Below are 24,428 nucleotides of genomic sequence, written 5' to 3' on the forward strand. Positions count from 1 at the left end.
CTCTTCCTCCTCCTCCCTTCCCTGCTCGCCCCTACTAGCCCTTGGCAGATGGCGGCGCCTCGGCCGCGCCCTGGCTGCGCGCCGTGCCTCGCCCTCGGTCGCGCCCCGCCACGCGCCTCGGCCGCGCGCCCCAGCCGCGCCGGGGCCGTGCGCCCTAGCCGCCCCTAGCCGCACCCCTGGACGTGCCCCTGCTGGCCCCTGGCCGCGCACGCCCTTGGCGCCCTCCCCCTCTCCGTGCGCGCAGTCCCGTTCCCGCGCGTGTAGTGTTTAAAATTCAGTTTGATTAGTTGTAGTTTTAGTTTAATTTTAGATTATTTAGTGTGTTGCGTCGCGCGCTTCGTCGCGCGATGATTCATTTTATTTTCAGATTATTTAATATGTTGCGTCGCGCGGCGATTTATTCTAAATTCAATTTAAGTGGCGTATGCGGTTGTGCGCTTCGTCGCGTGACGCTTTGCATCATTTTTATATTTAATTCAAATGTTTCATGGCGCGCTTCGCCGCGCGACGACTCATTTTATTTTCGGTGAATTTCAAGTTTAGTCTAAGTGTTGTGTCGCGTGCTTCGCCGCACGACAACTCGTTTTATTTTCGGTTTAGTTCGCGTGTGCCGTCGTGTGTTTCGTCGCACGACAATCCTTTTGAATTTACCGTGAACTGTTTATAATAATTAAACGTGTAGCGTAACTTTATTCTATGCATAATGTGATTGTCAAATTAATATGGTTGTGTTTAGACAAGTACTTTAATCCATAACTGCTTAACGTAATCACCTTTCAACCGTAGCCTCGACCGTTGTTTTCTCTTTCTCCCTTAGTCGTAGGTGCGAGCCCTGCGCCGAGCGTCTGCTTATTTGTTATATTCTACTACGTGGTGTATTGTTCTTTTTATATTAAATTTGTGGAATGTATGTTTGAACTCGTATAGATAATAGCCAGTTGGCGGAGTCCGAAGGAGTTGCAGGTGAAGACTATGAGCAACAGCTAGTTGGTGAAGGCAAGTGTCCCTTGACCCATCTATGTCCTACTCATTTTATAATTCACTCCCCGCATTTACACAATCTATACCAAAGGATTGACTAACTTTTGTTTATCATGTCCTTGTTTACCTATGTGGGTCGGGTTATTTTGGTTTAGCTTTATGCTAGAGCTTCACACTAATCAATGAACATGAGGAGATTATTTATGATATGTTGTTTTCCCTTTTAATTATGATGATGATATTGTGACATTTAGGGGGACTCGAGCGGTATCTCGAGTGCTTCTCCGTAAGGACTAGTTCGTTGGATGACCACATGGGAAAATAGTGCAACCATGAGGGTGGTATGGGACACCCTTAGCTGAATAATTAGAGGAACTGAGGTGTAGTTCGCTTCGCCGTCGTGCTGTCAATGGGGCTCCTTGTATGCTGCTCGCTCTGCCGAGGGTGGATTGCCCCTTCGGGAGGAGTGTTGTACATTTAGGAAACCTAACGGGCGGCTACAGCCTCAGGGAATCTTTGTAAAAGCTAAAAACTCGTGAATGAGATCCCTTGTTCCAATGTGTGTACAAATAGCATTGAAAGCAATTATAACAACCTGAGCTTCAAAGTTGATGGAACATGTTGTTTTTTTATATCCGAAGCTTGTAACAATAGGAGCCTAAATAATTCCCTTTATATCGGTCCGTTCATTCAAATCATTCTTCATGTAAAACCACTCCTTCACCCATTCATTCAACCACTTTCTTCGGTATGCAAGAGCCAAAAACATCGCGCCCCTTCGATAAGTGAAGTTGTAGCAGCCAAAGTTGTTATGAAGGCCTCTAGTCGCCTTCGTCTGAAAGTGTAACTCGTAGACTTGATTGAAGGCTTCACAGAAAGCTTTGGCATCAAGTTCAACCCTTTGACTTCGAACAACCCAAATGAAAATTCCTAGATGCACTATAGCGTTTGGGGTGAGCTGATGAAGGTATATGTTAAACCTTTTTAGAACTGCAACTACCGTCTTATTCAAAGGAAATCTAAGCCTAGCCTTTAGAAAACATCGAAATATGACGACTTCGTCCTCTCTCGGATTCGACACTAAATCATCATCTCCTAACCGCACCTAGTCAACATTGTCAATATAGCCAAAGCGGTTAAGTACATCATTATGTCCTCCTTTGATTTTAGATTTACCGAAGTCCATATGGCTTGGCTTCGTTGGACGTATGGTAGTGCTATCCTCTTTAATGTCAATATTGTCACTATCCTCGGACGGATTCATAGAGCTGGCTTCGACCTGAGAGGCGGTAGCCTCTATTCTTGAAATAAACTCCTCAACCTTTGTCTCTTGAACGCTTGATGAAGGTGCCAAAGGCACACCAACACCAGACTGCTCTCTTATCATTTCGTATTGGAAAAGCGTACTCTTCAACTAGCTAAGGCTGGTCTGGAGATGGAAATACAATCGAAGTAAGCTTCGAAGGCAGAGTAGACTTGAGCAGCAACACTCGCAAAAGCAGCAAATGCCGTGCTAACATCGCCGGGTGTTGCTCCCTTTTATACCCGTAGTTTTTTGTACTTAACTATTGTACTCACTGAGATCTGGGCCCTACCAGTCAGGATATTCATAACGAGCTTTGGGAAGGTGTTTTTTGTACCTTCGGCACAAGGCCTCTCATTTATGATTTTTTGCGATCTAAGCTCGTTATGAAGCAACAAACTCATCCCGTAAGGAGCTACTGTTGGGGGCCTGCCTTGCCAAAGGTCCTCAAAACACCTGAACTTCGATACAACAAAGTGTGTTTTAGATGAATAATGAAGCTAGCAGCTTCGGTGTGGGGAAAGCTTTGTCCAAAAACGGCAAGGTATGGAGACAAGGTTCGTCCAAAGCGATCGGTATACGGTATGAAGAAAGGCTTCGGGCACAAGCTGACAATGGAAAAGAAGTCCAAGACTTGCACAACAAGAAAGAAATGGAAAAGACGACAATATCCCTACATCATTTGTAAACAATGAGTGTAAAGCCTCAATGGGTACGATTGTAATTTTGTGCAAAGGCGGTTTTTATCTTCTCTATAAATAGATGAATAGTGCCATATATAAAATACCTTTTCGAAGGCCATAACTTCGTGCTGCTTAGTCTACGAAGAACCTTTATGCCATCCTGTGCCTAGGAGCCGAAGGTATGCTTGTAGACTCATTTATCAGAGGAGATGAGTCGAAGGTATGCTTGTAGACTCATTTTTCAGAGGAGATGAGTCGAAGGTATGCTTGTAGACTCATTTATCAGAGGAGATGGAATATAATGCTAAGGCATATAAGATGAGTCTAATATGAAGTTCCACTTTATCGCTTTCATGTTATTTCATTATGCTTCTCTCTAAAAATCTTTGTCCAACGTTCTAACACTTCGAAGGAGTGTTAAATCAAAGGACGAAGGTTTTTACATCTAACTTGTATTGTATTGGTTTTCGATACCTTTAGAGAAATAAAAATTAAGTATCAACAGATGGATTGTTTGATTGCAACAAACGATGTCATGCACGCAAGTAGTGATGCAATTGGGTCACATGCAAATTAAAGTGGCTTAATTTTGAGTTGAAAAAACAGTTTGAAGAAAACATTGGCATGTCTAGCCAGCTGAGAAAAAGACACAGATAGAGTGAATGAAATGATGGGGAATCTGGAGGATGGGTGCCCCAAGTCCAACTGAAGGCCAAAGCACTATGATGGAGGAAGGAAGGAAAATAATAAAGCATGAGAAGGGAAAAAGGATTCAGCTGAAGCCACACATGAGGAAAGCCAAAGAAGATGCAAAGCAAGGCACACAAAAAGCACTGCTCTTCAGCCACACCACGCAAAGGATAAGAGAAAGCAGATGATGCATTCGTTCAGAATCTGATGACACACAGCTTTGTTCTAGCCATTCAACAGTTAGTTACTACTCAAGAGTTCCTAGCTAGCTAGCATGCATGTTCCTAGCTAGTTGTTCATCGCTCATGCATGTCTGAACATGCTTGATTTGTTAACCACTTTATTTAGCTCTCGATCATCGCTTTAACGGAAGATGCACATCCATCCATCCACCCAAGAGAAAGAGATTCATGTTGGACGCATGCATGGTAGGGTACTCCGAATATATATCTGTACTGTGGTTGGCTCTTTTCGTTTGTACGGGAGAAGGTCGGTGGACCACAAATCATCGGAGGAGGCCGCCATGTTTTCATCTCATTCTAAATACTGGTGGTGTAGAATCTGAATTAGATAAATAGATAGATAGATAGACAGACAGAAAATGGCCATTACTACGAGGTTTGGGTAATTTAGACCCTCTCGTTCAGAATTTAGATCATCGCATTTGAAGTCTGAACGAAGAAAACAAAATTTCAGAGAATGATTATCCTCCACCTGTGCCAAATACAAGAATGAATTGTATTTCATCGAGCTGATCAAAAACACATATATGCTTTTGATTAGGCTCCAGATGTATTCATGCATGACCCTACAGATTCTGCTACGTAGCATGTCATCCAATTATGGGAGGTCTCGAATTGCTGTTTGAATGCTAGTTAGAATTATTAAATATAGTCTAATTATAAAATTAATTACACAGATAGGGACAAATCAGTAAGACGAAACTATTAAATCTAATTTGTCTATGATTTGCTCGTGTGATGCAACAATAAACATTTGCTAGTCATAGTTTAATTAGACTTAATAAATTCATCTCACAATTTAGTCTTCATCTGCGTAATTAGTTTTATAATTAAACTATATTTAATACTCGTAATTGGTATTCAAACATCCGATATGACACGAACAGCTTTAGTCAAAGGAACCAAACACCCCTAGCAATTGGAAAAAGAGGAAGCGGTTGATGGATGTTGATATCGTCGTCCCTTGATATGTACATGTGCGTGGTGCAGGTGCAGAGCAAATGTAAATTAAAGAATTGAATGCATCAAAGATGCCTAAACTTGTCCAAAGGTGTCACTTAGGCCCATAAACTGTGTAAATGTGTTTTTGGGTCTCTAAATTTGTTTTATTGTGCACCACAAACTCCTAAAACTTGTAAAATGGTGCATGGTGTAGGTCCATTGTGGTACATCACTTAACAAGTTTAGGGTTCTAGAAATATGTTTTCAAAGTTTATGGACCAAAGTTACACCTCTTAATAACTTTAGGGGTTGCTTATGTATTTAACTCTAAATTAAAGGAACGACCAGGAATAAAAGTTATTTTTTATAAAGAGGATGCAACTAAAATACAGAGTACACCCCTGTCTCATGTCTTCCACATGTCACCATGTCCTTCCGTGTGTGGGGGTTGAAAACATAGATAAGACATAGCTAATAAACTAGAGATGGTGTTGCTAACCCATAAGACGCTAAACTACAAATATATGTTAGTACCTGTTGGGGGCCTATTATGTCGAAGGTCCCCATTTAACCTTCATTTCGGCAAAAGTAATTGTGTTTCTGGTGCATTTCTACTGATGGACGAAGCTGAGCTTCGATCGAAGGAACATGTAATGAAGCTTCGCTTATACGTGCAAGTAACAAAGGTGCGAACAGAAGTCGATACCTTTGGGAAAGGAGAAAGGCTTTGAATGCCAGCCAGCGGGGAAGCTCTCATATGACGAAGGCTAAGACCTGCGTAGTAGATAAAGGAGAAAATACAATACTACCCTGATGTTGTCTATAAACAATGTGTGTAAAGTCTTGAAGAGGATGGTTGTAATTTTGTATGAAGGTGGTTCATCTTCCCTATAAATAGGTAAACAATGCTCTACATAAAGTATCTTTTCCAAGGACCATAACTTCGTACTACTTAGCCTTCGAAGAACCTTCGTGTCATCCTGTATCCAGGAGTTGAAGGTATGCTTGTAAATTTGTTTGATATCAGAAGAGATGAAATAAAATGCTACAACATATGAGATGAGTTTAATAGAGAGCTCCACATTGTCTTTTTCATATTATTTTATTATGCTTCTCTTAAAAAACCTTTGTCCTTTGTTCTAACACTTCGAAGAAGTGTTATATCAAAGGACGAAGGTCTATATAACTAACTTGTGTTGCCTTGGTTTTCGACACCTTTAGGGGAATTGAAATCAAGTACCAACATTGGCATCCACCTCCTATGATCTCATGACCACAACTCACACCATGCCACCGAAGAAGGCAACAACAACAGGCTCCGTCGTTAGGACCTTGGACACCAACCAAGGGCACGAAGCTCTCCTCAGGGAGGCAAGAAACCAAAAAAAGGAAGGCTATCCGCCCATAACCATAAGACCAAGAGCTTGATCAAGAGATCAACAACCTCGAAGCAATCCACCAACAATTTGAGAAGCGCAGGGAGAAGGTGTGTCATCTTTATGAACTTTAGAAAAAGATTGACGAAGCAACTGAAGAAATGTGCAATATTGAAGCGCAGGACCAGAACAACTATAGAGACCAGAATTACGAGGGCTTCAACTAAGACAATCTTCATCATGAACCAGTCAACTTTCAAGAGTTCCTCTATGACGAAGCTTCCCCACTGACACCAGAGCTGCAGGTGACACCCTGACCACCGCTGTACAGCCCCCCATATTGGGAATGTTTGATGGCCTAACTGATCTAAAGCAATTCCTTATGAGTTACAAAGCTACCATATCTTTGTATGGTGGTAATTTAGGAGTCATGGCGAAGTCCTTCGTCATGGCGGTCAGGAATGTGGCAATGGCAGAAGTTGAAGGAAATGCTCCTCTCTAGCTTCCAAGGCTTTCAGTCAAAGCCAGTCACTGCACAAGCTTTGTTCAGTGTACTCAGGATCCAGATGAATACCTCTAGTCATTCGTCCGAAGATTTCTTCGTCTTCGAACCTAGGCACTAGCAGTCTAGGATGACATTGTCATCAAGGCCATGGTCAAGGGGCTTAGACAAGGGCCAGGAACCCAATACTTTGCAAGAAAACCTCCACACTCTATTGAGAAGTTGCTGTAGAATATGGACGAATACATAACAGATGACAATGATTTCTGTGAGAGGAGGGAGGAGTTACATAGGTACATCAAAGAAGCCAGAGGCTTCAGGGGAAGGTTCCACCCCAGGCATGTTCAAAGCATTCACAACCCAATGCAGGGTGAGGAAAAGATGGCCCAGTCTCAAGGTCAGTCGGGCCAGCAACAAGCAAGCTCCCAGCAGTAAAGAAGCTCTCAACACCAACCTTTGCATAACACATTTTGTCCACCTGCTCCGAGAGGCGGAAGGGGAGGCCAAAGTTTCGGTGGCAGGTTCAATTCATCCCCAAGGAAACCATTCTTCTTGTTTTGTGGTGAGGACAAAGGCCACACCACAAGAATATGCCATCATACTATCAACAAGCAGAAGGAACTTGCTTCGTCTGCTACTCAACCCTCCTAGTCAAAGGAGGTGTTCAGTACATCATCATACTATTCACCTTACATCCCACAGTATGTCCAGCCTCAGTTACAGGAGCCAGGGCTAAATTTACCTTCCGCCTCAAACACTTCAAGCAATCCAGTGATGAGTGCATGGTCACCATCTGCCTCCTTCGTCCTAGGGCCACCTCCCTATGATCAAGTGTCTGATGGTCATTCCAAGTTCCCAGTGCAAGATTTGCAACAAAGGGACAGAACGGAGGGATCTGAAACTCGTACTGTCAACAGTATTGTCCAAGAGTCGAAGCATATATATTAAAGACCCCAAGGGGCCCGATGGTGAAGATCTGAAGATATTAATAAGAAGCTGCTCTGCATTTACATATTCGAAAAAAACTCCTTTACATTCTACAAAATCGATGTAATAAGTAAGTTGGCACCTTCGAGTGTTGTAATGAAATGATTCATTCACCTAAGTAATGGTGAAAAAGCTCCCAAGTCATTCATAAGGGAATGAAGAGCTACAATTCATTCACCTAAGTAACGGTGAAAAAACTCCAAAGTCGTTCCTAAGGGATTGCAGAGCAACGATTCATTCACCTAAGTAACAGTGAAAAATCTCCAAAGTCGTTCCTAATGGAATGCAGAGCTATGATTCATTCACCTGAGTAAATGTGAAAAAAAGCTCTGAAGTCATTCCTAAGGGAATGCAGAGCTATGATTCATTCACCTAAGAAACCGTGAAAAAGCTCCAAAGTCGTTCCCAAAAGGAATGCAGAGCTACGATTCAACCACCTAATCAAACAGTGGCATAAATTTAGTTTACTTTGAAACTATCTCTATAAAGAAGTGTTCCTTTGTAATGTGTGAAAAGAAAGGAAGGTGTTTTTCGCCTTCAGCTCAAAAATATGTGTTAAATAAAATTTCGCACATCACAAAAGAGAGTAGAGAAGCAAAAATGAAGCAAAAAACATGAATATATTATAAGTCACTTGAAAGTTTCGAAGTGTTCAAACACTTCGTACCAAAAAAAATATTACAACAAAAGATCATTGTTTTTTACATCATTTCATCAATTTCCTTTGTTGCTCTGCATCACTTCGAGATTTGCTCACAAATCTTGAGAACAACATCATCTACGGCCTTCTTTGCAGCCCTGACAGCTACTATTTTGGCTTCAATAGGATCATCCTTAGCTTTGGCTTTGGTATGCTGTACTTCAATGATCACCTACGAAATAGAGACTTCTTAACAAAATTTAGAAAACTATTGTCGAAACATGAATGCACTGGAAATATGGCAGAGACGAGAAAAACGACAAGTACCTTTGGCTTTCTAGCCTTGCAGTTTCCATCTAATATCTACAACTTTTTAGCAGCATGTCGAGTCTACAAAAAAGTTTGAAAGTAACAGAGTGTGTATGCCCACACAGGTAAGACAAAGGTAACGAAGTACAAACCTTCTCCCTATTCTTTATAGATTCTTCAAAACTAATCTCCTTCCCGCCTTTCTTCCATATATTAGATAAGAATTTTTTAGACCACTCCGAAGCCTCAGCGGTTGACCTTCAGACGTGTTCAGCAGAAACTCTAAAGTCAGGGTCAGTGCAAATCTTCATATTGTTACAACCGGCCTTCGGCAAAACTAAAGTAGTGCTTTGGACACCTATCCATGTGTAATAGTCCTCTTGTGCTGAGAGAATGTGTTTATAGGCATGAGTTTCACTAAGCACCCAACCCATTAAGCCCTCCAAGTTACCATCCAAAAAATTCTTCTCTCTAGACGAAGCTCCAACAGAGGAGAAGGTCTTCACTACCTCATTATAGCATCTGTTGCCGAGGGTGTAACAGTTTGCCACCAGGATTCGATAGTTTTCATTAAGTTGCCTCATGTGATTCACTTCATCTTTAAGATCATCTATTCTCACCTGAGCGGTGCTAAGGTCGATAGATGTTTCAGTAGATGCTTGCCTTACCTTGTTTACTTCATTTTCAAATTCTGTTTTTGTTCATTGCAACTCAGCTTCAAGAGATGCAATGTGCTTGCCTTTTTCAGTAACTGAAGCTTCGAGGTCTAATATTTTGCTCCCCATTGTTTCTTTAAACTTGATTTTTTCTTCAGAGAAACCCTGAACTTCGATTCAGCTCTCAACAAAATATTTCTATACAATCTTAAAGCATCTCTCCTTCTATTCGTAGTCAAACCGAAGCCTAGATACTTCGAACCTAAGCTTAACTATCTCTTTATGGGCAACCTCACCCTCAACATTTCTCTTGTTCTTCAGGGCCTTGCTTAGAAACAAACCCTGTGGGAAGTCAAAAAATATAACTAAACTATTGTATCAAGCTAACCCAAAGTTTAAATGCGAAGCCAATATATGTTACCTTTAGGTATGTGTAATCCAAGCAGCTAGAGAAATCTTCGGAAGACATGGTTTGCAGCATGGCCTGTAGCTTTGGGAAAAATATTGTTCGCCTTCTAGCGGCATGCTTCAGTTTCCATATTATCCAGACAGCAATACAAGTAATCATATAGCCCTCCCCCGAAGATTGTAGCCACCGAAGGGTACCCAAGTTGTTCGACGAAGCCAATAGCTTTGGCTAGCTGCTTGGCACCCATTGTTTTCCCAGTTTCTTGATGAACCCTATACTGTCGGCCACCAAGTTCTTGATCGAAGGGCCCTTCACCAAGGGGTGTTTCATCTTCAATGGCTCTCTTAGCCTCTTCGTTCTTTTTAGACCCTTTGCCCTTGTCTTCTCTTGCTGCGGGCTTCGAAGAACCAATTTTCTCTTCGACCATCACAATTGTCGAAGGTGTCATGGTTGTAGTTGTCGGATCAACCTTGGGACCTCTTGTATGGTTGCAGCCACATCAGGCAGTGTAATATCCTCCACTACAAGGATTGTACTAGCAATATATTTTTCCTCAGACTCCCCTTCATCAATGTCAAAGAATGGGCTCATTACTGGAGCTATCCGCTCTTCATCCTCTTCCTCCTCACTTTCCAAAAGCGGCTTCAAGGGAACAACCTTTTGAGCTATCAGATTGATAGCTTCCTCAATCTTTGCCCCTTCGGTTCCTGCAGAAGGAATTTACTCAGGCATAACCGGCACCTCGGCTTTGAGTGCAGCCTGAAAACATTAACACAACAAGTTTGTAAGTGATGAATAGATTTCAGAAAATACTTTGTACCAGAATTTCCTCCGAAGCTTGAGGAGTTGATTCAGCCTGTATCTTTAGAACCTTGCTCCACTTCATGGTCAATTTTCTTTTTCTTTTCTTTGAATCCTGAACCATGTTGGGATACTCAGGATAGAAAAAGGCAATAGCATTAAAAACACAATTTGAGCGCCATCTTTTTCGAGCCGCAAAAGCCTGCTACAGAGCTTCGGCCTCTGGTTTACTATAGTTACCAAGTATTTCATTGCATTTCGCCTCAACATAATCTAACCATCCGTCACTAGGCTCCCCAAACTCGTCTTCAAACTTATATTTGTAGCGAAGTCTGACCAACCGAGGCTCCGCGTCCGAAGCATATTTTTTAGGCATCTCCGGCATCTCCCATTAGCCCCTAGCCTGACCATCCCAGGCTCTGTGTCCCATTGTCCAACGTGTGTACAAACAACATTGAAAGCAACTATATCAGCATGAGCTTCGAAGTTGATGTAATTTGTTGGTTTTTTATATCCAAATTATGTGACGATAGGAGCCTGGATGATTCCTTTTATATTAGCCCGCTCATTCATATCATTCTTCATGTAAAACCACTCTCTCGCTCACTCGTTTGGCCACTTGCTTCGTTATGCAGGAGTCGAGAACATTGCACCCCTCCGATAAGCAAAGCTATAACAACCGAATTTATTATGAAGGCCCCTAATTGCATTCGTCTAAAAGTGTAATTCATGGATTTGGTTGAAGGCCTTGCTGAAAGCTTCGGCGTCAAGTCCAACACCCTATCTTCGCACAGTCCAAATAAAAATCCTAAACACACTATGGCGTTTGGTGTAGGCTGGTGAAGGCATATGTTAAACCTTTTGAAAATTGCAATTCTCATCTTATGCTAGGGAAATCTAAGCTCAGCCTTCAAAAAACTTCGAAACACAACAACATCGTCCTCTTTTGGCTTCAACACTAAATTATCACCTCCTAGCCGCACCCAATCACCATTGTCAATATAGCCAAAGAAGTTAAGTATCTCAATGTGTCCTTTGATTTTTGATTTGCCGAAGTTCATGTGACTTGGCTTCGTAGGATGAATAGTGGTGTTGTCTTCTTCAAATTAAATGTTATCTTCTTTAAAAACATTCGTCCTTCGTTCTAACACTTTCAAGAAGTGTTATATCAAATGACAAAGGTTTTTATACCTAACTTGTGTTGCCTTGGTTTTCGATACCTTTAGGGGAATTGAAATCATGTACCAACAGTACCAGTGGCAAAACAATCCCATATGCAATTACAAACCTTCAAAGGCAAAACTGCAAACGACCATTGAGGTGTCCATCTCGTAGTAGATGATCTTCTTGATTCACTTCTTCTTGCCATCCTTCCTTGTTCGATGAGAGTCAGTGGGCTTCTCATCTTTTGTTTTGTCCTCTAGAGACGTTTTGTCCTTCTTAGTGTGGTCATCCACCACCTTCCCCTTTCGTATAGGATCTTCTTCGGACATCACTCCGAACGGTTAGACTCAAAAGAAGTGTTAGGCTCTAATATCAATTGATAGTCACCTAGAGGGAGATGAATAGGTGACGCCTGAAATTCACAACTTAAAAACAAACTTGATCTATTTTAGATGTTAGTACAAAAAATATAGATCAAATTAGAGTGAGAAGAAAGAGAAGTTCTTGCACTTTATTGCTCTTTCTTAGATTCAGAATTATAACTAGAGCAATATCATAAGTGTAATCATGAACTTAGAATAAGAGAGGAAGAACAAATCACAAAGGATCAAGCACACAAGACACAACGATTTTTACCGTGGTTCGGTCAATCCTCAAATGTTTGCCTACTCCATGTTGTGATGTCCCAAAGGACCAGTGTTGCACTCAACCCTTCTCAAGTGGTCCAATGATCAACTTGAGGCCACAGTTATTCCTTATATGTTTTCTCCTCGCAAGGATCTCCACAGATTGGAGTCTCTTATAGTCGTACACAAGCTTATGGGATTTATAACTCCAAAGAATCAGCAAGACAGAGAGAGAAGTAGAACACACAGAAGAGCAAAACGTAGCAACACAACATAAGAGAGCAGATCTCAAAAGCGCGCACACACACTATAATGACTAACACAACTCAGAACGGTGTTTAAATCTCTATAAAATGGAATCGAGGTGTTACCCAGGATATGGGAGTGATCAATTGCTCTTGGAGTACTTGAGTACCAATAGAGGTCATCTAGGGGCTCTATTTATAGCCTAAATGGCCAAAAGGGTCGTTGCTTGATTGCTGGAATATTGCCTTCTGCGGGGCACCGAACCCACCAAACCCCAATAGTAACGACGTCTCCGGGATTCCTACTAGAACCTTCCTGATCGGGCTAGCACTGGATCGATTCCGTCCACCTCTAGACTGCCACGTGTCAGTCGCCTATTATAGTAGACATTTGTGCCCAAAGTAATTGATACTGCATGATCTGATGCAGCATAGGACCGTCGTTGTAGCAGGTCCGATGAATTTTTAATAAAATTACTGAGAGCAGCTTCTCCCCTATAGCTGAGGTCCAGTCCATCAGACAAAGGGTCCGATGCGCTAGGCCACCAAGCCAGCTAGCAGGCCTCTCTAGTAAAGTGGGTCGGCGCGCCACCAGACCGGTCTCGTGCGCCAGGCCACCCATACTTCTCAGCGGGGCTCTCTAGTAAACCGGTCCGATGACCGCCAGAGAGGTATCTTGAGTTCTTTTCAACCAAAACTTCTTCTCTTTGAATTGGTTGATCTTGGGAGCTTTTTTATGACTTAGACAAACATATTTAGGGTATGTGTGACATGCTTAAGTCATAGGTTCATACCTTTTAACTCATCTCACTTTAGGTTTCCTGTTTCAACTCAAACCCAAGTCCAAAAATAGTTTTTACTAGATTCTAAGTTAGAGAGAAAACCAAAGTGTTTGAAACATTATAATGGATATATGCAACTTATTTATAGGTTCAAACCTTATCATTTTACCCTTTTTTCTAAATATTGCACTTTCTGGTCATGTTTGAGCTCATTTGGACTTGAATCCTTCAATTTGCACTAAAGTGAACTTGTGTTCATGCACTTAGAAAACCAGTTAGTCCAAGATGTTGTGTTGGTCATTCAATCACCAAAACTTATAGAAATGACTTCATTTCCCATTTCTCTTTCTGTCTCCCCCTTTTGGTGATTTATGCGAACACAACCAAAGCAAGTAGAGAAGATCCTCTTGATTCTCCAATAGCTCATTCTTCTCATTGATGGAATTAATTAAATCATTAACTTTGTCAATTTTAGTTCTATCAAGGCCTTTAAATAACATGCTAATATCATCCTCATCATCACTAGATTCGTCGTTGCTTGAGGAAGTATATTTTGGTGTGGTTCTAGAAAATACCTTTATTTCCTTTGCCATTAAGCATGTATGGTTCACTTTGGGGAAGAGGGATGATTTGTTGAAGGCGATGGTGCAAGGCCCTCATCATCAGAGTTGGAGTAGCTATAGTTTGAGTCCCACTCCTTGTCGATGTGGGCTTCGCCTTTCTTCTTCTTGTAGAATTTCTTATTTTCTACATTCTTTCCCTTATTTTCCTTTTCCTAGTCATCACTTTCATTATCTGGGTAGTTAGTAATGAAATGACCAATATTTTCACACTTGTAGTCCTTGTGCCCCTTCAATGCGTGCTTAAATCACTTGATGACGAGGACCATTTCCTCATCATTGTGGCCGGGCTCCTCAACTTGTGTCATCTTGCTCGAGATCACCTCCTTCTCATTTGTTGCTTTGAAGGAAATAACTTGCGGATCAATGGAGGGGATGTTCCCATTAGCATGGTCATTGACGTACTTAGCATCTTTAACCATCATTTGATTGCTAACAAACTTACCCAGTACCTCCTCATGCACCATCTTTGTGTATCTAGGATTCTCATGAATCAAAGAAACGAGAGCAGGATCTAAAACTATAAATGACCTTAGCATGAATTGAACGACTTCATGGTCCGTCCATCTCTTGCTCCCGTAGTTCTGCACTTGGTTCACTAGAGACTTGAGCCTGTTGTACATTTCTTGTGGCCCTTCTCCCTTATTCATGGCAAACCTCCCAAGTTCACCCTCGATGAGCTCCACCTTGGTGACTTTGGTCATTGTGTTGCCTTCATGTGTCGTCTTCAATGTGTCTCATATGTCCTTGGCGCACTCCAAGCCATTCACCTTATTATACTCTTCCCTGCTTAGGGAAGCAAGCAATAATGTGGTGGCTTGGGGGTTTCAATGGATGAGTTCTTGCACCTCCACAGGGTCATAGTCCTTGTCGTCCTCATCTAGGATATCCATTCCTGTCTCAACAATGTATCCAATACTAGGATGGAGTGAATTTAAACGACGTTTAATTTTGTGACTCCACCATGAATAATGCTCACCATCAAATTACGGAGGTTTACCAAGACATATATAAAGTAATTGGGCATTTGAAGTACGAGGAATGCGAGAGTAATAAAGGGAATGTGTGTAAACTTAGATTTAATTAAATTTTCTTAACGATGCTTGGAGGAGGATTCTTCGCCACTTGAGGGAGACGACGATGTAGAGGTGTTCGTATCGTAGTAGATGATCTTCTTTATTTGCTTCTTCTTGCCATCCTTCCTTGTTCGATGAGAGTCTATGGGCTTCTCATCTTTGGTTTTGTACTCCAGAAGCGTTTTGTCCTTCTCAGTGTGGTAATCCACCACCTTCTCCTTCCATTTTAGGATCTTCTCCCGACATCACTTCTATCGGTTAGACTCAAAAGAAGTGGTGGGCTTTGATACCAATTGACAATCACCTAGAGAGGGTGAATAGGTGATGCCTGAAATTCACAACTTAAAAACAAACTTGATATAATTTAGATGTTAGCACAAAAATATAAATTAAATTAGAGTGAGAAGGAAGACAATTTCTTGCACTTGATTGCTCTTTCTTAGATGTGGAATTATAACTAGAGCAATATCACGAGTGTAATCAAGAACTTAGAATAAGAGAGGAAGAACAAATCGCAAAATATCAAGCACACAAGAGACAATCATTTTTTATTGTGGTTCGGTCAAGCCTCAAATGCTTGCCTACTCCATATTGTGGTGTCTCAAAGGACGAGGGTTGCAACCCTTCTCAATTGATCTAGTGATCAACTTGAGGCTATAGTTCCTCCTTATATCTTTTTCTTTTCACAAGGATCTCCACAGACTGGAGTCTCTTATTGTTGTACACAAGTTTATGGGAGTTACAACTCCAAAGAATCAGCAAGAGAGAGCAGTAGAACACACACAAGAGCAAAAGCAAAACACAGCAACACAACACAAGATAGGAGATCTCAAAAGCACACGCACACTAGAATGGCTAACATAGCTCAGAAGAGTGCTCAGATCTCTCTAGAATGGAATCGGGGTGTTGCGCAGGTGTATGGGAGTGATCAACCGCTCTTGGGTGTTGCACAGGAGTATGGGAGAGATCAACTGCTCTTGGAGTACTTGAGGCCAGTAGAGGCCAGCTAGGGGCTCTATTTATAGCCTAGATGACTAAAAGAGTCGTTGGTTCATTGCTGGAATATTGCCTTCTGCGAGGGCACCATACCTGTCTCGTGCACCACTAGACCTCGACAACAACGTCGTCTCTAAGATCCTAACTAGAACCTTCCTGATCGGACTGGCACCGGACTGGCCCGGTCCACCACTGAGTTGCCATGTGTTAATCGCCCGTTGAAGTAGTCATTGCTCCCAAAATAGTCGTTACCACACAGTTCGATGCATCACCGAACCTTCACTGTAGCAGGTATGGTGATTTTAATAAAATTCCTCAGAGCAACTTCTTCCCTATAGCGAGGTCCGGTGCATCGGACCCAGGGTTCGATGTGCCAGGCCGCCAAGCTAGCTTGCAGGCCTCTCTAGTAAAGTGGGCGATTGTGCCACTAGACCAATTTGATGTTCTAGGCCGCCCGGACTTCTCAGCAGGGCTCTCTGGTAAACCGGTCTGATGCCCCATCGGACCGGTCCGGTGACCGCCAAATAGTTAAACTTGAGTACTTTTCAACCAAAACTTCTTCTCTTTGAATTTGCTAATCTTGGGAGCATTTATATGAATTAGACAAACATATTTAGGGTATATTTGACATGCCTAAGTCACAGGTTCATACCTTTTAGCTCATCTCCATTTAGGTTTTTTTGTTTCAACTCAAACCCAAGTCCAAAAGCACTTTTTGCTAGATTCTGAGTTAGAGAGCAAACGAAAGTGCTAGAAACATTCTAATGGATGTATGAAACATGTTTAAAGGTTCAAATCTCACTATTTTACCCTTTTCAAATTGTTGCACTTCCTGGTCATGTTACAACTCATTTGGACTTGAATCCTTCAATTTGCACTAAAGTGAACCTGTGCTCATGCACTTAGCAAACTGGTTAGTCCAACATGTTGTGTTGGTCATTCAATCACCAAAACTTATAGAAATGGCTTAATTGCCCATTTCCCTTTCAACATCCCTCCGATGTATGTGCATATACACTAGATTAGCTATGAACATCTCTTCAATTTCTACTTTCTCACTTGCATATCAACGATCTTAGACAAGCATTTCCCACCTATATAAAATAAAAGGTAGGAACTGTTTGGTAGTAAGGTATTTTTATGATTTTACTGTAGCACAATGGTATTTGATAAAATTATCGTATTCTAGCTCCTTAGGTGTTGGGTTGGACTTTGTAATACCGTGTTTTGAATACAATGAATTTAGCAAAACCAAAGTTTTTTGAGCATTGGATACTACACTCTGCAAAGAAGTTCTCTCCCAAGTGGTTATCACTACTCCTACATGTATATTTTCCCATACTCATATGCAGACATGCTTTCCCCAGTCTATTCATGTGCCATCAATATTCCACCACTGCTACCAAAGTCGAAACCATTAATGATGATATCGACACCGCCCATAAACAACATATAATGAGACGTCAAGGAGACAAAGATCGGTACATATGCCTTCCTTGCATATAAAATTGATTCTCCAATCCATCTCAACAACCCTAGTATGTGAAGGATATCTTGTGACAGCTCTCTCCTCTACCAACCTAGTTTCCCATGCTACTCCATCTTCTCTGCTCTCTATTTACACCGCATCGACCTCCTCACCTCGTGTGCCTCTCGGGTTAGCATCACCTCTCAACCTTTTGACGCTGATTGTCTACCTCTAGGACTAATGCCACCTCCTTGACTTCCACGCCTCTCGTACCTCACATGCTAGTGCTACCTCCTCGCCTCTCGTGGCTCCCGAGCCAACACTAAATCCCTTTGTCTTATGCCTCTTGGTCGATTTAAGACAACCCCACCCCTCATCCTCTTGCACGTGTCACTAGACTAGTAATTTTCTTACTTTTTCCAATAATCATCATCTTTCTGATACAATACATTTATCCATTTCATTATTTGTACATGTGGTACTCTAACTGATTGCATTGAGCAATCATTGACATAGTCGACTAGATCCATCCTTGATCAGTTTTCCCTATGGCTTTGGTTTAGTGATCATCTGCTACTTATCTCTTGCATAAAATATAGGTTATTGTAGTGCAATTTCTTCATTCAATTATTGCAATGTTTCTTCCTTTTTTGTTCCTATGCGAAATTGAAACAAGGGTAGAATGACATGAAACAAGAACATGTTTTTGTGACCATCCTCAACAGAGTATAATTCACCAAGTTGCCATGACAAAAATGGTTGGCCAAAAGAAGCTTGGAATAGTATGACAAAACGCATAAATGAGAACTTTCTATCTACAAACATTGTAGTCTTGTAACTGAAGGATAGACAACAAAGGCTAAAGAAGGTATGATGATGTAATGACCATCATGTCAAACAATGGTTTTGGTTAGGATAGTGAATTTAAGATGGCCAACACTATTGATGGGATATGGACTGATCTACTAGAAAAATTATAGAGATGGAAGAAACAAGACTTCCCTTACTATGATCATATGCATGAAATTTACAATGGTATGAATACTCTAGTATTTGATTGAATTAAGCATACAATATGGACAAAGATAAAATATTTCTGTGTGTTGAGTTTATAAGTAAAATAGCTAAGGGGAAGCATTGTAAGAAATATTCAGAGAAGGCATATACAACTAAGGACACAGTTCTAGAGAAGGATTATGGACAGATGAGTACACCTAGCCCAACCTTAGTTGTTATGCAAGGATCATTTATTGACTTAATCCTAGAAGGTATTGATTTGGACTCTGAAAATGGGTTTAGCTTTGATACAAATGATAATCCATATATAGTAATGGCTAGGGAATAATGTTAAGCTAGACACCAGATGATATTGTTGGCATGCATGAGAGCCAAAAAGAAAATTTGGGTCCACTGCTTATGCTAGTACAACAATCTCGATCATACAAAAAAGGTAGAAAAAGAAATGTAAGAGAAATGAAAGTGATATGAAATAGTTGTTTTCTTTGCAAAAACTAGAAGTTGAAAATGAACCTACAGAGAAGCAACCTAAAATAAAGTAAAGACAAACAGATATGAACAATCTAATTAGTGATCCATACAACATGGCAAAACTGAAAGTAGCCTAGAGGGGGTGAATAGGCTACACCTGAAATTTTGACCATAAACTTCGAAATAAAGTTAATTACCAGTTCAGTTAGCTTAGTCGGGTTCAACCACTAATAGGGGCGATTGAACCACTCTGAATGAGTCCCACTACGAGAATAGATCTAGGTTAAGAACAACATAGAGAATAATGAAAGATTCTTCTAACCAACAAACTCTTGGGATAATCTAGACGAAAGATGTGATGGATCAAAGTGGAACAACTCCACAAACTCCACACACGCAATGAATCACTGTCCTTGCTTGCTAAACATAAAAGCACAATGGATGAACGAAGCAAGAACTTAAGAACACAAGATTTATCACGAGGTTTGGCCACACCACAAAGGTGCCCTACTCCTCGTTGAGGAGCCCACAAAGGGTCGGATCTTTTCCAACCCTAATCCTCCCTTGGCCGACCACAAAGGTCAAGGCACCACTTTCTCAATCTTGATCAACGAGAGGGTGATAAAAACTTCTTGGTGTCATCCACAAATTTGGAGACTCTCAAGCTACCTCAACTATCAAGGAACACAAGGTTCCAAGAGTACACAAGAGAATGTTTGCAACAAGCTCAAGAGAGTGAGAAAGAGGGGTAGAACGAAAACAAAGTCACAAAATCAAGGAACTCAAACCTCACACCAAGTGCTCCTTCAATCAATCGACGAGGGAGAGACTTAGGGTGTGAGAGGGGAGTTAGAGCTCTTATCTAAAGTTTGGTGAGGAGTAAATGCGTTGGGCAGCCAGAGTCAATGAGGGGAGAGAGAGGAGAGGTTTTATATAGGGGACTCTCCAAAAGGACTAGATGCTTTACTTTCTGCATACAATGTGGTTGAACCGCAACCCAAAGCCGGTTGAACTGGTTTTTACTAGAGGCAAACTAGGTTCAATAGGCTAGCTCAACCGTGAAGCTCAATCGGCCTACCCCGGTTGAACCTCCCCTCAGGTCCAGTTCAACCGCATGTGCAACACGTCCCTGCAGAATGGTCCTCTGACCGATGGCCGGTTGAACTGCCCCTAGGGGTTCAACCGCTTGTGCAACAAGGCTATCGTGTTGTGTTGTATGGGTGGAAAAATGACATTCTACAGGAATAGCAGTTGAACTGCCCCTAGGGGCCGGTTCAACCGGTTTCTACCAGAGAGGTCTAGGAACAAAGTCCGGTTGAACCACCCTTGGGAGGCCGGTTCAACCAATTTTGAGCAGAGAGCTCCACTAGCTAGGGCAGGTTGAATGGTTCCTAAGGGCGGGTTCAACCGCCCTAAACTAGAGAGGTTCTCCAACACCAAAACCTCGGATTGGTAGAACGCGCACAAAATACTCCAGCGACTTGATTTTGAAATGGGCTTTTGAAAAAAGAAACTTGAGCTTTGTGCAAACACGGTTACCTTTGTGAATCCCTCTTCATTATACGGTGATTCCTGCCTCTCAAGAAATGTAAAATTTGAAGCGGTCTTTGCATGGAATCACACAAAACATGCCATAAGATATGAAGTATTTAGCCATTGTGTGTTCCTATTTCATTTGTAATTTATGCATGTACTCCTTCTGTCTTTGAAATAACTGAACATATATTAGGAGTAAACTTATTAGATACTTTATTTGTTTTGTCATTTAATCACCAAAACCCTTAATTAGGTTGATTGCACTTACAATTTCCCCTTTTTGGTGATTGATGCCAAAAAAACATAAATTCAAAAGGAGATAAAAATATGAATTTCCAATATTTTGAATACTTGTATATATGTGACTCCCACTAAATGTGTGCATATGATTTAAATTCAAAAATGACTTGATACATAAATTTTGCATCACATTTGGAGTTAAAGTGAATGAGTCATACAATACACAAATATTCAAGGGGTGCAAAACAGGTGTCAAATAAATTTCGTGAAGCATATGAAAAGTCATGCACTCAAATCATCAGATAGCATATAAGAATATCTCATGGCATAAGAGAACATAGCATAAGATGAAGAGAGCCCCTAACTTAATATTACAATAATTGTTCCATCAAACATCACAAATGTTTCGTGGCTCATGGGCATCACAAATTGTTCAAGCATCCAGAGCATAATTATTAGAGACCTCGTTTCACACATAAATACATAGATAAACTTCGCAAGCCCAAGAGCCTTAACTACAAAAAGCACTATCTTCTTCCCAAGCATTAACTTCTCCCCCTTTTTGGCACCAAGCACCAAAAAGAGAGGGAACCGCAGACTTACCATCCACTAGAGCCAGGACCTCCACAAGAGCCAGGAGGGGGTATGAGGGGAAAAGCTGCTCAACCCAATCATCTGCAAAAATCGACTCGCGAGGAGGGTCATTTGCAGGGGGATAGGCTAAGGAAGAAGGATCCTAAAATGGAGGAGGGGGATTTGATGGAGGAATGAAGTGGGAGAGAGAGGGCAGCGGCGGCTCAAGAGGCGGTGGAATTGGGTAGAGAAGAGAGCGATGAGAAAGAATAGCACTTAAAACCTAGTTTCCCTCGACCTCACTACGTAGACCCGGTTGAACCGAGGTCCAACTCCGGTTGAACCGCCTGCTACGCTGAGGCCTGCCAGTCAGACTAACAAACAGGCATGCAGACTGACAGACAGTCGACTGGTCAAACCCGGTTGAACCGACCCTCAGGTTCAATTGAACCGGTTTCGACTAGAGATGACCCCAGTTGAGCTTGTGGTTCAACCGCCAAGCTCAACCTGCTTTCGCTAGAGACACTTTTGATTGAGAGTTTGAACACGGCAACTCATGTGCCCATCTCAACCAAGGAGAAAAATAATTATATATATATAAATAAACATTTCTAAGAGTTTTAAAAACATCACACAAACATATTTTAACATTCAATTATGTGTGCAAGTTTTCAAGATACATTATGAGAATTCAAAATATTGTGATATCCTGGCCCAAGGCTTAATAGAACTAACAGAATATCCATACCAACAAGGTGCATCTTCTTTTTCAGAAGCCTATCTCGAAAGAACCTCCAAGTTAAGTGTGCTTGGCTTGGAGAAATTTAGGATGGGTGATCGACCAGGAAGTTTTCTCGGGTGCACATTAGTGAGGACAAAGTGCGCACAAAAGACTCGTGTTGGTCTGTGGGGACAATGTATGATCCTAGAGAGCTGTCAGGAGTAAGTACCGCTGGTCTGGGATTGGACGGGGTGTTACAAGTGGTATCAGAGCTGACCCTCGCGGTTTCATGGGCGTGTGTGGGTTAGGGGTTCGGGTATATGGCGCATGGCGCATGTGGCCCAAAGTGGTCACATGGCATGGCATATGATGACACTAGACACACATACGTGGCTAAGAGGGGAGGTTCCTAGATTGCGGTTGACCGGCAAGGACGTCAATCTTCTAAGGGGGTGGATTGTAATATCCTAGCCCCCTGGGATGGTGATATCCTGGCCTAAGGCTTAATAGAACTAATAGAGTATCCATACCAACAAGGTGCATCTTCTTTTTTGAAAGCCTATCTCGAATGAACCTCCAAGTTAAGTGTGCTTGGCTTGGAGCAATTTGTATGGGTGACCGACCGGGAAGTTTTCTCGGGTGCGCATGAGTGAGGACAAAGTGCGCACAAAAGACTCATGTTGGTCTGGGGGGACGATATATGATCCTAGAGAGCTGTCAGGAGTAACTACCACCGGTCCGGGATTGGACGGGGTGTTATAGATATTTAGTTCACTTTTAAGAAAGCAAAACTGAGGTTCATCAAGAGATTTAGTGAAAATATCGGCTAGTTGATTTTTGGTGCTCATGTTTCGATATCTCCTTTGGTTTCATGGTATCTCAAGAAATGTTGTCTTATGTCTATGTGTTTGGTTCTAGAGTGTTGCACAGGATTGTTTGCAAGTTTTCTAACACTCTCATTATCACAAAACAACGGAATTTTGCTAAACTTGCAACCAAAATCTCTCAAGATTTGCTTCATCCATAGCAACTATGTACAACAAGCACCAGTTGCTATGTACTCAGCTTCGGTAGTGAATAGTGCAACACAATTTTATTTCTTAGATTTCCATGACACCAAAGACCGCCTAAGGAATTGGCAAACCCGATAGTACTCTTTCGATGCACTTTGCAACTGGCATAATCTAAGTCAGACATAGCTAAGAAAATCAAAAGTGGATTCCTTGGGATACCAAAGGCTTATGTTTGGAGTGTGAACTAAGTATCTCAAAATCCTCTTAACGACCACTAAGTGACACCCTTTCGGGTCAGCTTGAAAATGAGAGAACATGCACACTCTAAGCATAATATCAGGTCTAGATGCACATAGATATAATAGTGACCCTATCATAGACCTATAAAGCTTTTGACCAATTGACTGGCCTTCTTCATTGAGGTCGAGATGCCCGTTGGATGACATATGTGTCTTGATGGGTTTTGCCTTCTCCATGTCAAACTTCTTAAGCATGCCCTGGATATACTTTTTCTGACTCAGAAAAGTTTCTTCCTTCAATTGTTTGAGTTGAAACTCTAGGAAGAGCTTGAGCTCACCCATCATGGACATATCAAACTTATTTGTCATGACCCTGCTAAATTCATCACAAAAGTTTTTGTTAGTACTACCAAATAAGATGTCATCGACATATATTTGGCATACAAATAATTCATGATCAAATTTGCGAGTGAAAAGAGTAGAGTCGGCTTTGCCTATTTCAAAGACATTTTCAGCAAGAAGTCCTTAAGGCGTTCATACCATTCTCTAGGGGCTTGTTTGAGCCCATAGAGCGCCTTATGGAGTTGGAAGACATGGTGTGTTATCTTTGGATCTTCAAAGCCCGGTGATTTTTCGACATAGACCAACTCTTGTAGTTGTCCATTTATGCAGGTACTCTTGACATCCATTTGGTAGAGCTTGAAATCATGGTTAGTGGCATAAGAAATTAGGATTCTAATTGACTCTAACCTTGCCACTCGTGCATATGTCTCTCTAAAGTCATGTCCACTTGAGCGACCAAACTTGTCTTGTTCCTTGTTAGCATGTCGTGCTCATCTTGCTTGTTGCGGAAGACCCACTTTGTTCCAATCACATTTTGCTTGGGTCTCTCCACTAAGGACTAGACTTTATTCCGAGTGAAGTTGTTGAGCTCCTCTTGCATCACGATCAGCCAATCCGGATCTCCTAGAGCTTTTTCCACCTTAACTAGGTCAAGAGAGGAAACAAACGAGTAAAATTCACAAAATTTTGCCAATCTAGAATGAGTTGTTACCCCCCTTTGATGCTACCCAAGATGTTGTCGATGGGGTGATCCCTTTGTACGCTTTGATGAACTCGA

Source organism: Zea mays, chromosome 2 (genome assembly GCF_902167145.1).
Source record: "Zea mays cultivar B73 chromosome 2, Zm-B73-REFERENCE-NAM-5.0, whole genome shotgun sequence".
In the NCBI taxonomy this organism is placed as follows: Eukaryota; Viridiplantae; Streptophyta; class Magnoliopsida; order Poales; family Poaceae; genus Zea; species Zea mays.